We start from the raw sequence: 13,638 nt of genomic DNA, 5'->3' as shown, positions 1-13,638 counted from the left end.
AATTAATCAGGGTAATTAGGCTGCTTTAGAACGGCTTGGACTTTTTGGAATGGTATAGAACTTTTGATTTTCCCACAGACTGTGACAGTTTGTGAAGGGTATGAATAGTTTTGGACTGGACACTTTTTGCTCAAATTTAAATAAAAGCTGAGAAATGTTTTTTTTTCCACAATAATGCCTCTTGTACATCGTCTTATTATCTTTTGGGAGACACCTTTCCCGTCAAAAAAAAATTACTTGCTGGTTGAATAATAGTAACTTTAAGTCAAAATTTGCCAGGGGTATGAATAATTATGGGCAGCACTGTACATCATTGGTTGTTAAGGAATGTTTGGACTAGACTCACGAACTGAAGCTACTCCATGCAAGGCGGGTGCCGCATATACATAACTCTGATCCAGCACGTTTAACCTTTCAGATGCCATGATCGATAGCAAATGTGGCATCTGAGCAGTTAGAGGAAGGGGGCTCCTTTTATTTCTCGTAAGGCTATAACGGGGTGCTAATCAGTTGCTATAGTAGCTGTGTAAAAGGGTGCAATAGAATACTGGTAAAATCGCTATTCAGAGCAATACAGAAGTATTACAGTGCATCGTACAAGTGATCAAATGATCTCCCAAGTCGACAAAAAAATTAATTTCAAAAACATTGTGAATAAAGTTTTTCTTTATTAAACAAATATTTAAATATTTAGATAAAAATAAATAATAAAAAAAACACAATTGGTATCACCAAGACTAAAAATGTTCAAAATGTTAAAATATCATATTATCACGTGTGGTAAGTGCCGTAATAAAAATATCCCCAATGCCAAAGTTGTCTTTATTTATCATCTTGCCTCCCACCAAAATATGTAATACAAAATGATTAAAAAGTCTTATGTGGCCCAAAATAGTATTCCCAAAAACTATAGCTCACCTCATAGAAAAAAAAAGAACCTTCGCTCCATTGGCATAAAAATAATAAAGTTATGGGTGTTCCAATATGGCGACACAAGACAATGTTGTTTTTTTTAAAGGATTTTCATTTCTTAAAAGTAGTAAAAAATAAAAACTATATGAATTTGGTATCGCTGTAATTGTACTGACCTGCTGAATAAAGTTAACATCTAATTTTTAGGCCTCTTTCAGACGGGCGTTGCGGGAAAAGGTGCGGGTGCGTTGCGGGAACATGCACGATTTTTCAGCGCGAGTGCAAAACATTGTAATGCGTTTTGCACTCGCGTGAGAAAAATCGGCATGTTTGGTACCCTAATCCCAAACTTCTTCACAGAAGTTCGGGCTTGTGATCAGGTGTTCTGTAGATTGTATTATTTTCCCTTATAACATGGTTATAAGGGAAAATAATAGCATTCTAAATGCAGAATGCATAGTACAATAGCGCTGGAAGGAGTTAGATAAAATAAAAATAAAAAATTTAACTCACCTTAATCCACTTGCTCGCACAGCTCGGCATCTCTTCTGTCTGTCTTCTGTGCTGTGTGCAGGAAAAGGACCTGTGGTGACGTCACTCCGGTCATCACATGGTCCATCACATGATCTTTTACCATGGTGATGGATCATGTGATGGATCATGTGATGACCGGAGTGATGTCACCACAGGTCCTTTTCCTGCACACAGCACAGAAGACAGACAGAAGAGATGCCGGCTGCGCGAGCAAGTGGATTAAGGTGAGTTAAATGATTTTTTATTATTTTTAACCCTTCCAGCGCTATTGTACTATGCATTCTGTATTCAGAATGCTATTATTTTTCCATTATAACCATGTTATAAGGGAAAATAATAATGATCGGGTCTCCATCCCGATCGTCTCCTAGCAACCGTGCGTGAAAATCGCACCGCATCCGGACTTGCTTGCGATTTTCACGCAGCCCCATTCACTTCTATGGGGCCTGCGTTGCGTGGAAAACGCAGAATATAGAGCATCCTGTGATTTTCACGCAGCACACAAGTGATACGTGAAAATCACCATTCATGTGAACAACCCAATAGAAATGAATGGGTCCGGATTCAGTGCGGGTGCAATGCATTCACTTCACGCATTGCACCCACGTGGAAATCTCGCCCGTGTGAAAGGGGCCTTAATGGTCTGTGAAAACCGTAAAAACAAAACCCCAAAAACAAAGGTGGAATAGTATTTTGTTCCACCCCCTCATCATGTTCATCGGTCACATGGCCTAGGCGCAGCTCAGTGCTGTGATACAAAGCACAGCCACTATCAAATGTACAGCGCTGTGCTTAGTGAATCAAGAGAAGGTCGCGGTGCTGCTGCGAGCGACGTTGCATTCTCAAACAGCTTATCTGCAGGGGTCCCAGGTGCCAGACCACCACCGATCAGATACTGATGACCTATCCAGAGGACATCAGTTCAAAAATCTTGGAAAACACTTTTAAAGTACTGAATGTATGTTAGCGACAAGTAAGGGAGAGATAGAAGGGAGTATGACTGCAAGATGAGGCTACTCAAGGTTTGTTTGTAGTCTGTTACCATGGAGACACATAGGTCTGCATAAAGAATAGAGATGCAATTGATAGGATATGGCTAATAGGTAGGCCACTCCCTTTCAAGGAAATCTGTCACACCCATAATCAGTTTCAAAGTAAGCTTACCGTCATGTACGGTAGGTGCCCCGACAAATGACTGTACCTTTCTTGTTAAAATATGGTCCTCTAATTCTGAGAAATGTTTTTTCTTTTTAAATTTTTTATGCAAAAAAGATTTTAGGTGCACTCTGAGCGGAACTGCTCTATTTAGTTGTCCAGTACCTCCCTTCTTGTTTGATAGCCTAGTCCCTGAGGTTTAAAATCTGGTAACAATGATGCTGGGGAAGCCAGGTGCTCAGAACGGAGCCGCCCTGCCCCCTGTGCACCGAAATGTTATTTGCATACAAATAAAAAGCTCAGGATCAGAGGACCATATTTTTATAAGAACAGTATGGTTGTGTTCTGGGGCACCAACCCTACATAGTTGTATGTTTACTGATTTTTCAGATGACAGACTTCCATTAATCACCTTAACTAGACCCTACAATCTTGAGTCTGTCAATGCTTCAAATGCCAAGGTGTCTTTGACACGGAACAATAGATTTGGATTTCGAAGCTCCGTGTAGTTACTAACATAAACAGCAAAACGGAACTCTAAAATCTGCTAAATAACATATGTAAAGAAAACAGACTAGAATAGTATACATTAAATACATGTATGGGGTTGCACTTGTTTCAGGATGTAGAAAATAGAGAACAGGTTGATGTGATGGGAGTATTTGTCTTTTCAAGTGGAATCATCTTCCCATCTAAGTGCTTATTATGTGGGTGAGGCTGATGCATTTGACAAAACTAGATAGAGAAACTCATTGATTCTCAACAGGAGCGACTTCCCTTATCCAGAAAACACACACAAGTGAACGGTAACCTATAGCTTACTAAGATGCTTATAAGTTCATGATGTTGGAACATAAGAAAGAATCAGTTAACAGTTAAAGGGGCTGTCCAGCCATTTAATATGGATGACCCATCCTAGGGAGATGTCATCATATCTGATCGGAGGGTGGCCTGTCTCCTGGCACCCTGCCGACCAGCAGCTGTTTGAAGAGGCCGTGAGCACCGTGGCCTTTTCCTAGGCCAGTGACACAACATTAGGTCACATGACATAGGCGCTACTTACATTTATCAACTTATGTACCCATTGAGCTAAATGTAAGTAGGGTAACTAATGGCCAACTGGCTTTATGAAAAATTGGGTTAACCGCAACCTGACATTTATCTGGGTCGATTTTTACCATGTGACCTAGGCGCCCCTCAGCACAGTCGCTATTCAAAGTATGGTTCTGTACTTGGTAAGTTGCGAGGAGGACATGGTGGGGGTGCCTGGTATTGGACCCTCAATGATCAAGTATCAGGTAGTTTTAAAGGGGTTTTCCAACACTTTGGTACTGATGACCTATCTTTAGTATAGGGCCATCCATATAAGTTCATTGGGGTCTGAAGGCACCCTCATGATCAGCAGATTGATGGGTCCTTGGTGCTCCATTGAGTGCCAGGTCCCGTTCATTGTTTACCAGAAACAACTCTGTATATTTTGGAGCAGCTGTGTCTGGTTTTGCAGCACAGTCCTATTCACTAGAATGGGACTGTCCGGCAATGAGATGTAATACCAGACCAATCCACTGCCAAACATATGGAGCTGTTCCTGGTAAGCAATGAATGAGAACTGGCACTCGCTTGAGCACCATGGACACTTTGATCTGTGGATTGATTGAGGTGTACACCACCTATCTGATATTAACTGTCTTTTCCAAAGACAGACCATCCAAATCAGAGTCCTACTTGCAAATGTCGTAGCTATTTTTCCTGGAGTGGCCATATTGGAGAGTGTGTCTGCTTTATGGCAACTGCAAAAGAAGGGAGTTAATTGACAGAAATATTAGTCTCCCTGCCTTCTGCTGACTCTGTCCCAGTCTGCACAGCAAAGCTGAAAAGTCAGCTGCAGAAAACAGGATGTGTCAATGTATTGTGTTTACTCTAGTGGCTAGTGAAAACTACTAATTACGGTACGGTATTCTATAGTCACATAAAAAAATATAAAATACATTTTAAAAAAGTCCACAATAAAACCCAATAAATCATTTTTAATTTTATAAATTCATTTATAATTTTCTCCTGCTGATACACTCCCTTTAATGTGCAGGATTAGCTCATGCACTATTTAAGGGTCCATTCACACATCCGTATGTGTTTTGCGGATCCACAGATCCGAAAAACACGGACACCGGCAATGTGCGATCCACAGCTGTGGACAAGAATAGGCATTTCTATTGGGGTGCCGGCCCGGTGTTTTCCGGATCCGGACGTGTAAATGGAGCCTAAGTGTTATTTTGTCATCAGGTAACATTTCCTTTTCATTGCCGCTGAGGATGAGGGAATATTTTATCCATTGTTGTATAGGAAGAGACAGCTGGTAGGACTGTCTTTTATATGTATTTTTCATATTCACCTGCTGTCAGTAGTGTCATATTGCAAAATGGTATCATTCTGACCTTGTCATGCCTGGAAACACTGAGCTTATTGTTGTCACTTAGTGTTAGGATGACGATAACACTATCAGGGAAACCTTTGGGAATGGTAACAAACCATCTAGATAACGAAAGAACCAAGTGGGCTTTTATATCAGTTACTACAGTCTTGACTCAGCAGTAACGAACTTTACATTTTACACTAATGAATACATCAAATACGGGAACATTAACAGATTTTCTAATTCTAAATATCCAGTATAGTGGCAGTAAAATTTTCAATTTGTGACATCAGAATGCAGCCTTTTCATAGCCGTTATAGTGCAGTGTCAAATACGCTACATAAAAGTAAATTTTATCCGGAAATTGTTTGCATCGCATTTGGCCATTTTCAATATTTTTTTTTTTATTGCAACATGTTCTAAGTACAGTATGCCGTCTTCTTTACAGCAGTTGACAAGACAACTGAAAAAAAAAGTGTTACAATAAAAAAGCTGTTAAAACACAGCAAAAGCACCTTGAAAAAAAAAGCTAAATTAAAAACTGTGAAAAACTCATGTCGTTTTTCACCAGAGAAAAAAAGCAAAACTAAAAAGCTATGTGTGAAAGATGCCTCAGGAAAGCTTCTTAAAGAAACAACTTATTTTTTGTGTATAACGTTTGGAATTGCGTAATAATAGATTATTTTTTTAAACTAATTAGGCTCTATTCACACTATTTCTAGGTATAGTTTTCTCTGCAGAGATATTCTTGCAAAAACATTAAACCCTGAGGGAAACATGGTGGACCTATTATAAGTCCAATCAGAATTGAAATAAACACATTTGCATTCTTTATTTCCCATTGACATAGGGTATCATTTATTATTATTATTATTATTATTATTATTATTATTATTATATTATAAATTAATAATTTGAAATTGCATTTAATTCCATGGTTTTGTAAATAAAGAAGGGGTTACACATACATAATATAAAAAATACAAATATGATAAACATTAACTTAGTAACAGAGTGGTACAGAGGGAGAGAGGATCTTGACCCCCCAGAGCTTACAATCTACAAGGGAATAGGAAGAACACAGTAGGTGAGCGTAAAAGCTGCTCATCTGGCTGTTTGGTGGCAGCATGCTCATTGCAGGTGGTAGGAGCGCATAATAAAGCAGACGCCCCACGTGCCGGCAGCGTACGGCCGTGTTTGTGGTCTCTCCCTCGGCAGCCTCACAGACTTGAAAAAGGGGTCCGCTGGAACCTCGAAACGTGTTGTCTTCCAATAAATTTCATGACATTCAACATCTGGTTGTGATCCTGCGCCTTATGCCCACACACCTACTTGACTTCCATGGTCCAGTGAAGCTTCAGTACTATTGTTCACTTCGGTCCTGGCCCCCGCCTAAGGAGATTTTGGACTAAATCGGCAGCACCAACCAGTTACTTTTTCCAGTTGGCCTTCATTGTGGTTGCGCCCAATATTGGTGAAACCTGAACAGGTGAGTTTAATCAAACCCACCTTTGTTTGGAGGACACTGTTTATTTGACATACTCACCCTATGATAGCCTTTCTCTCCCAGTGGCCATTTTTTATTGCAGGTGGTAGGCAGTTCTGAAGAGGTGGGTTATCACGGTTACTTTTGAAGGTTTGGATGTTGGAGGAGAGTCTGTTGTTGGGGTAGCGAGTACCAGAGTATAGTGACTGCCCAGGAGAAATCTTGTAGATGATTGTGTGAAGAATAGATTAAAGACAAACAAGAAGGAGGTCCTATGAGGATCGGAGATTACGGGTGGGGATGTACCAGGAAAGCAGATCAGAGATGTAAGGAGGGGACAGATTGTGGATGACCTTATATGTATTTGTTAATATCTTAAACTGAATTCACTGGGCAATAGGGAGCCAGTGAAGGCACTGGCAATGGGGAGAGGCAGAGGAAAAATGAGGGGAGAGGTGGGTTAACGAGGCAACAGAGTTGAGGATATATTGGAGAGGTGTGAGGGTACTGGATGTTTCCAGTAATGGTCATGTCTATTTGTATGATTTAAAAATTCTTGAACATACCTTCAGTTATAGATAAGTCAGGGAAATCCAATATAGTTTGTTGTTACATGAATGAAATGAAGGACGTGTAGCGTTCTATGTAGCAGTAGCTTATGGTAGCTGCATACCTTATGTTAATAGGTGTTGAGAACCTCTCTCTGGGACCCACCATCTATAGACCCTACAACGTGCACAAGCAAAAGTGACATGGAAAGGTAGATGGGGAACCTAGTCTTTCTGTCCCAAGTAGTACATTGTATGGGTCCTTTAAAACTGGATTCTGCCCAGTAGCATGCAGCAATCAATGATATATAACATTATTCACAGCATATTTAAAGGGCTTGTCCACCTTCAGAGCATTTCTGCCAAACCCCCCCCCCCCTCCCACCTCATAGCTGGACCCGTGGAGGGAAGCATACGTATCTGCTCTCCATTACTAGGATCCAGCTCCTTCGGTGCTCAGCTGCGACCCTCTGGTCTCACTCATCAACATCCGGTTTGACAGGGGTCACATAAGCCGCTACAGCCAATGACTGCCTACAGCAGTGACATGTTTCTAATGTGTCATGTCAATGTGTCAGGTGATTAACAGGGAACACATTGGTCACATGGCCTAGACGCAGCTCAGCCCCGTTGAAGTGAATAGGGCTCAGTTGAGATATCAAGCACGATCTCTATACGACGCTGTGCTTGGTGAGGTGCGAGAAGGCCGCCGCGCCATTGTGAGCGCCGGTGCCTTCTCAAACAGCTGATTGGTGGGGGTCTAACATTTGGGATACCGATGACCTAACCAGAGGATAGGTCATCAATAAAAAAAGTCTTGGAGAACTACTTCAAACTTCAAGGACCTTCACAAAGACACATGAGATAATTAGTCCAAAAGAACAGTTGCATGAATAATCAGATTGTTTGTGCTCTCATTTCCTTACATAACTGCAATAAGGGAATGTGCTAGCAATAAAAGATCTGATTGGCTGACAAACAAGTGTTTCTTTCGTCCATGAAAAAGGCCCTTATGGGGGTTGTCTCACGAAAAATATTTTACATTTTTAAAACCACCACCTGGATCTGAATACTTTTTTAATTGCATATAATTCAAATTTATTCAATAAAATGTATTCAATAAAAGTTTTTGAATAAAATGTATCTGTACAGCACAACCTGCTTATTCCTTATTTGTACGGCCACATTACAGGGGTGGTCGCACGTGCTCAGTTTAAATCTTCAACTGTCTTAAGCCATATCTTCTGAAGCTGGGGCAGTTACTGGAAAAGAGCTGTAGCAGAAAGAACACATCTAGTGGTGCCATTGGAACAATGAATTGGGAGATCTTTGGGTCCATGTGAGGTACAGGGCTGGTTCTAGCTTTGTTAGAAGAAGGTTGTCATGTACTAAATGATGTCTGATTTTCATTTTGTATCTCAATCATGGCATAATCCCTTCAAGGTGGTGTCAGCTGGCAGCAGTATCATTTGCTAGGGGACTCTCTTACCTCCATGTAAGCAGTTGATGATACATGGAAATAGTTTTTGGCAAGGAAAAACATTTCTCTGTGGAAACAAAAAATAGAAAATCCAAAAACCCATAATTTCTGATAAGCTCTTATAAACCTTTACTGTACTTTTATAAGGAGCAGCCGGGATTCCGCTCTTGTGGTCCTTTAAATACAACCTCAGCAATCCATGTCGCTTTATATAAATGTCAGACTATCTTTTGTACAGTTTGTCAGGTTACAATGTACTTTCATCTCATCAAAGGGAACCATTATCTTTCATAATTGCTTCAGTGTGCTTATTCCTGTTTTGTCACTGGATCTTGAATACCTTCTCATATGAGGATTTGGCAATGTACATCCCAGGATGTGATACGCAACACTGCAATTCTATCAAATAGTATATGTTAACCATTCCTTTACAAAGACAAAGTAGGTGAAGCACAAAACTTTACTTCTATACGTTGCCCCAGGTGGGGCGAACACTGAATATGAGAAAAGGGGTCTCCAAGTCCATAAGTAAATAGAGTGATGGGGTATGTGTTATAGTAATCCATATGAGAGGTGATATGTGTTTGATTGGAGGGGGTTTGACAGCTGGGACAGACATTGAATTTGAGGACGCGGGTCCACAGGTCCATAAGTGAATGGAGTGATGGCGTCTGTTTTAAAGTAATCCATAGGAGAGGTAATATGTATCTGACTGGTGGGGGTTTGACAACTGGGATAGACATTGGATTTGAGAAAGTGGGTCCACAAGTCCATAAGTGAATGGAGTGATAGGGTATTTGTATAGTAATGCATAGGAGAGGTGATTAGTATTTCATTGGAGTGGGTCTGACAGCTGGGACAGATATTGAATTTGAGGAAGGGGGTCCACAAGTCCATAAGTGAATGGAGTGATGGGGCATGCTTTACAGTAATCCATAGTAGAGATGAGTGAATCGAAGCTGAAAATTTTTATTCGCACCGAAGTCGAATTTCCTCACGTAACGTGGTAATGAATCAAATGTTTTCCTAAAATGGCTGCTGCACGTGTGAGGACATGGAGCAAGGAACTCTGAGAAAGCAGGATAACACATAATGCCATGCATGCAGCAATCAGCAGCCAGCCAGCCCTGTGATGTCACAGCCCTATAAATAGCGGTCGCCATCTTAGATTCTGCCATTTATCAGTGTACTTAGTGCAGAGGAGACGTCAGCAGGCACTAGGGACAGTGATAGGAAAGACTTGATTGTGGTGAAAAAACGATTTATAAGTGCAGGGAAATGATAGGGAGGAATCATTCCACCGCATTTATGTAGAACAGGGGTCAGTCGGGGAGGTTACAGCCTGGGTAATAGTAACAATCCTATTACCCCTTGCTGCACTGACTGCGGATCCAAATTGCCATTATACAGCTCTGTAATTCCAGCAAACCGTTCTTGTTATTGGGGTGCAAGTGCTGTTTGATACAGCCATTAACAGGGCTTATTACAAGGAAATATTTCTACAGTATGTCTTATTTGCCCTTGTGCTATTTGCCCTTGTGCTAGTATTATATGCCGTAGTCTCGGCTCCACTTTTCAGAAGCTGAACGTGCTCCTGTCTAAGTTGCTGGTGCTGCAGTCCCCCCCATTCCAAGTGGTGGACTCTGCACCTTTCAGAGAACTGATGGCTTGTGCCAAGCCGAGGTGGAGAGTCCCAAGCCTGTCATTTCTTTGCCAAAAAGGCAGTACCAGCACTGCACACACATGTAGAACAGAAGGTGGGCCAGTCCTTGAGCCTGTCGGTGTCTGCCAAAGTGCATGGCAGTGAATGGACATGTGAAACTGTAACTACAGTCAGGGACAATACATGTCCTTTACGGCCCACTGTGTGAATGTGGTTCCTGCACAGCCACACCAGCAACTTAGCCAGGTGACGCCGCTTCCACCTCCACGTTCTCACGCCATTGGTCTTGCGAAAAAGTCTGCCTCTGCCTCCTCCGTGTCCTCAGCCTCCACTGCAGGGACAATTCACAGTGCCTCCCCAGCATACCACATGTGCAGGGTACAGTGTTGTCATGATGTTCTGCACCTCATTTGCCTGGTCAAACAAAGTCACACATTGGAGGAACTGCTCTGTGTCCTTCGTCAAAAAAAGAAGACTTTGTCTGTGACAACTCAAAATCGGAACCATGGTGACTGACAACGGGAAGAACATGGTGTCAGCGCTGCATCAAGGATGGCTAAGCCATGTGTGATACCTGCCGTTTGCTTAGGTCCTTTGAGGAGGCCAAGTTATTTGTCAGTCGCCAGAACTACGGGATGAACAACGTCATTCCACTGCTTCATGTCCTGGAACAGATGCTGGTAAATCTGTCTGATCCACGGACTGGACACGTGGCGCCTAGATCTCATGAACACATGAGCCCTGTGGGGGCTGAACTGGAGGAGGAGGAGGAGGACATGGAGCACAAGCAATGAGTAGCGAAATGGGTGGTTTTTCTACACAGGTGACAGAAGAAGAGGAGCAGCCAAAGGAGCTACAGGGAGATGAGGAAGATGAGGCAGAGGACCCAGACACACCGTGGCAGTATGCAGTGGAGATGGAGGCAGGGAGTCCCTTGCACAAATGGCCCGATGCATGCTCACTTGCTTGCGTAGTGACAGCCGAATTGTCACCATTCGGCAGAGGGATGACTACTGGCTCTCCACCTTGTTGGACCCTTGCTACCGGTCTAAAATGGGGGCCTTTTTTACATCCGCTGAGAGGGAGGACAACCTGAACTACTATAGAGAAATCCTATGTAGTCAGTTGGCCGCTGCCTATCTGCGCCATTGGCCATCCTCTCACATGTCTGACCGGGGGGACCTCTGCACTTTCGTTACACTGCCATGGTTGCTGGGTAGGGGTGGGGTGGCAGGAGCAGTACTAGCTCCATCATCAGCAGCCTGAGTCTAGAGTTGCTGATGAGCAGCTTTCTTCACCCGCCTTGTGAAGAAACTACTCACCAGAAGCTAGATGTAGAGCAGAACCTGAACCAGTGGATGGTGGCATACTTAGAGTGCACCCTGCCAGCCGTCATTGAATTCCCGCTGGACTACTGGACAGCCAAACTGGATTTGTGGCCGCAACTGGCTGAGTTTGCCCTGGAAAAGCTGTCCTGCCCAGCCAGTAGTTTGGCATCAGAGCGGGTGTTTAGTGCGGCGGGGGCCATAGTTACCCCCAAGGAGAACTCGCCTGTCCATCCTAAATGTGGAGAGACTGACCTTTTTCAAGATGAATCAGGCATGGATCAGCCAGGATTTCCACCCACCAATGCTGCAGCCACCTCCACACTCTGTCATTGTGCCACTCTGTGGCCTCCTGATGCTGCCACCACCTCCAGACTCTGTCATTGTGCCACTCTGTGGCCTCCTGATGCTGCCGCCACCTCCAGACTTCTCATACTGTACCCACCCTCACCACTTCATGACTGGTCCACTATTTAGCCGTTTTGGCTTGTCTGACATCATATTTTTTTTAAGATTCTTCTGATCAATCACAAGGAAGGAAAAATGAGACGCACAACGGATCCTGTCTGTGTAGCAGCTGTAAGGCCTGTATGGACCTTATGATTTGATAGCCAAAAGCGGGACTGGGTTCAAAACACAGAAGACAGGCAAATATTCCATTCACGTGTCATCTCTGTTTTGGATCCACTCCTGTTTTTTTTGGTATTAGCAATACTTGTGGATTACTGACCGAGTGAAGGCGGATGCTCCACTGACAGGAGCTAACATCGACCTGTAAGGCTGAGTTTATACATCCAAATATTTGGTCAGTTTTGCCCCCGTGATTGCCCAAATAAGTGAAGTGTGCAGTGATTCTAAGAGCGGCGCCTGTCATCTGCATGTCATAATGACTCACTGTACTGTTCCACTACCAAAGTAGACTCCCTATGCGTGTTACTGCAAGGCACAGTGTTCTACACCACTATGAAGGCTCTTTGCAGCCAGGAAATAGCCGCTTTTTAACAAAATTTGCGGTGAATATATTTGGATCAAACCAAAATTTAAACAAAAATTGGCGAATTGAAGAATCGCATTTTTGAAAAATTTGCTCATCTCTAATCCATAGTAAAGGTGATAAGTATCTCATTGGTGTGGGCTGACAGGTGGGGTAAACATTGAATATGAGAAGGTTGTCCCCAGGTCCATAAGTGAATGGAGTGATGGGGCATGCTTTACAGTAATCCATAGGAAAGGTTATAAGTATCTCATCGGTGTGTGTCTGACAGCTAGGACAGACATTGAATTTGAGAAAGGGGGTCTCCAAGTCCATAAGTGAATGGAGTGATAATAATGCATGCACACTGCCACTCCATTCAACTCTACTGGACTGCGTAGATTGCCGTCTGCTGGACTCGGGCTCCCTTCGGTTGTTCCATAGAGTTGAATAGAATGTGTGACCATGGTTCCATTCACTCAGTAGATTCAGGGTCCCGTGATAAATGACCACTGTGACCCCCACAGATTAGATGCTTATCACCCATCTGGTAGCTGTTATTGTGGGACAACCCCTTTTAGCACTTACTCCATAGAAAAAACACCATTGGCAATGATAATTTTGCCTGTGCAATAGTAGGGGGATCCTGAAAACATGACCTGTTGGGGCAACTTGAGTCATAGACTTGCCCAAAAGAAATGTGGGTTATGTCATGTCTGCTTGCCCTGTTATAAAAAGAGTGATTGGCCCTTTTCCTGGCCCATTTAGAATGTATGGATTTATATATGAATTATAATGGGTGTAGGTCACACCTAGGGATCGAATCGACTTTGGATGAAACGTCCAGTTTGAAAGTTGATTTGCATAAAACTTTGTTAGACTACTGTACGGAGCAAGTTGTACCTTGAAACTGAGGGAAAATATCCCTAGATGCATGCCCTGAGGCTAGACCCTCTGCCCAGGGGCGACTGAGGTTGGTCCATGCGACTGAGGTTGGTCCATGGACTGAGGTTGGTCCATGTGAAATATACTTTTCCACATATCAAGACAGGTGGTGTCTGCTCCTCCCTCCTTTACTCCCAGGATTGTCATCTGGTCCAATCTTTTAATCTTACTATTGACCGTCACTTGACACCATTTCATGTCGAA

The sequence above is a fragment of the Bufo gargarizans genome, chromosome 10 (assembly GCF_014858855.1).
Source record: "Bufo gargarizans isolate SCDJY-AF-19 chromosome 10, ASM1485885v1, whole genome shotgun sequence".
Lineage (NCBI taxonomy): Eukaryota > Metazoa > Chordata > Amphibia > Anura > Bufonidae > Bufo > Bufo gargarizans.
Note: the sequence above shows the minus strand (reverse complement) of the source record.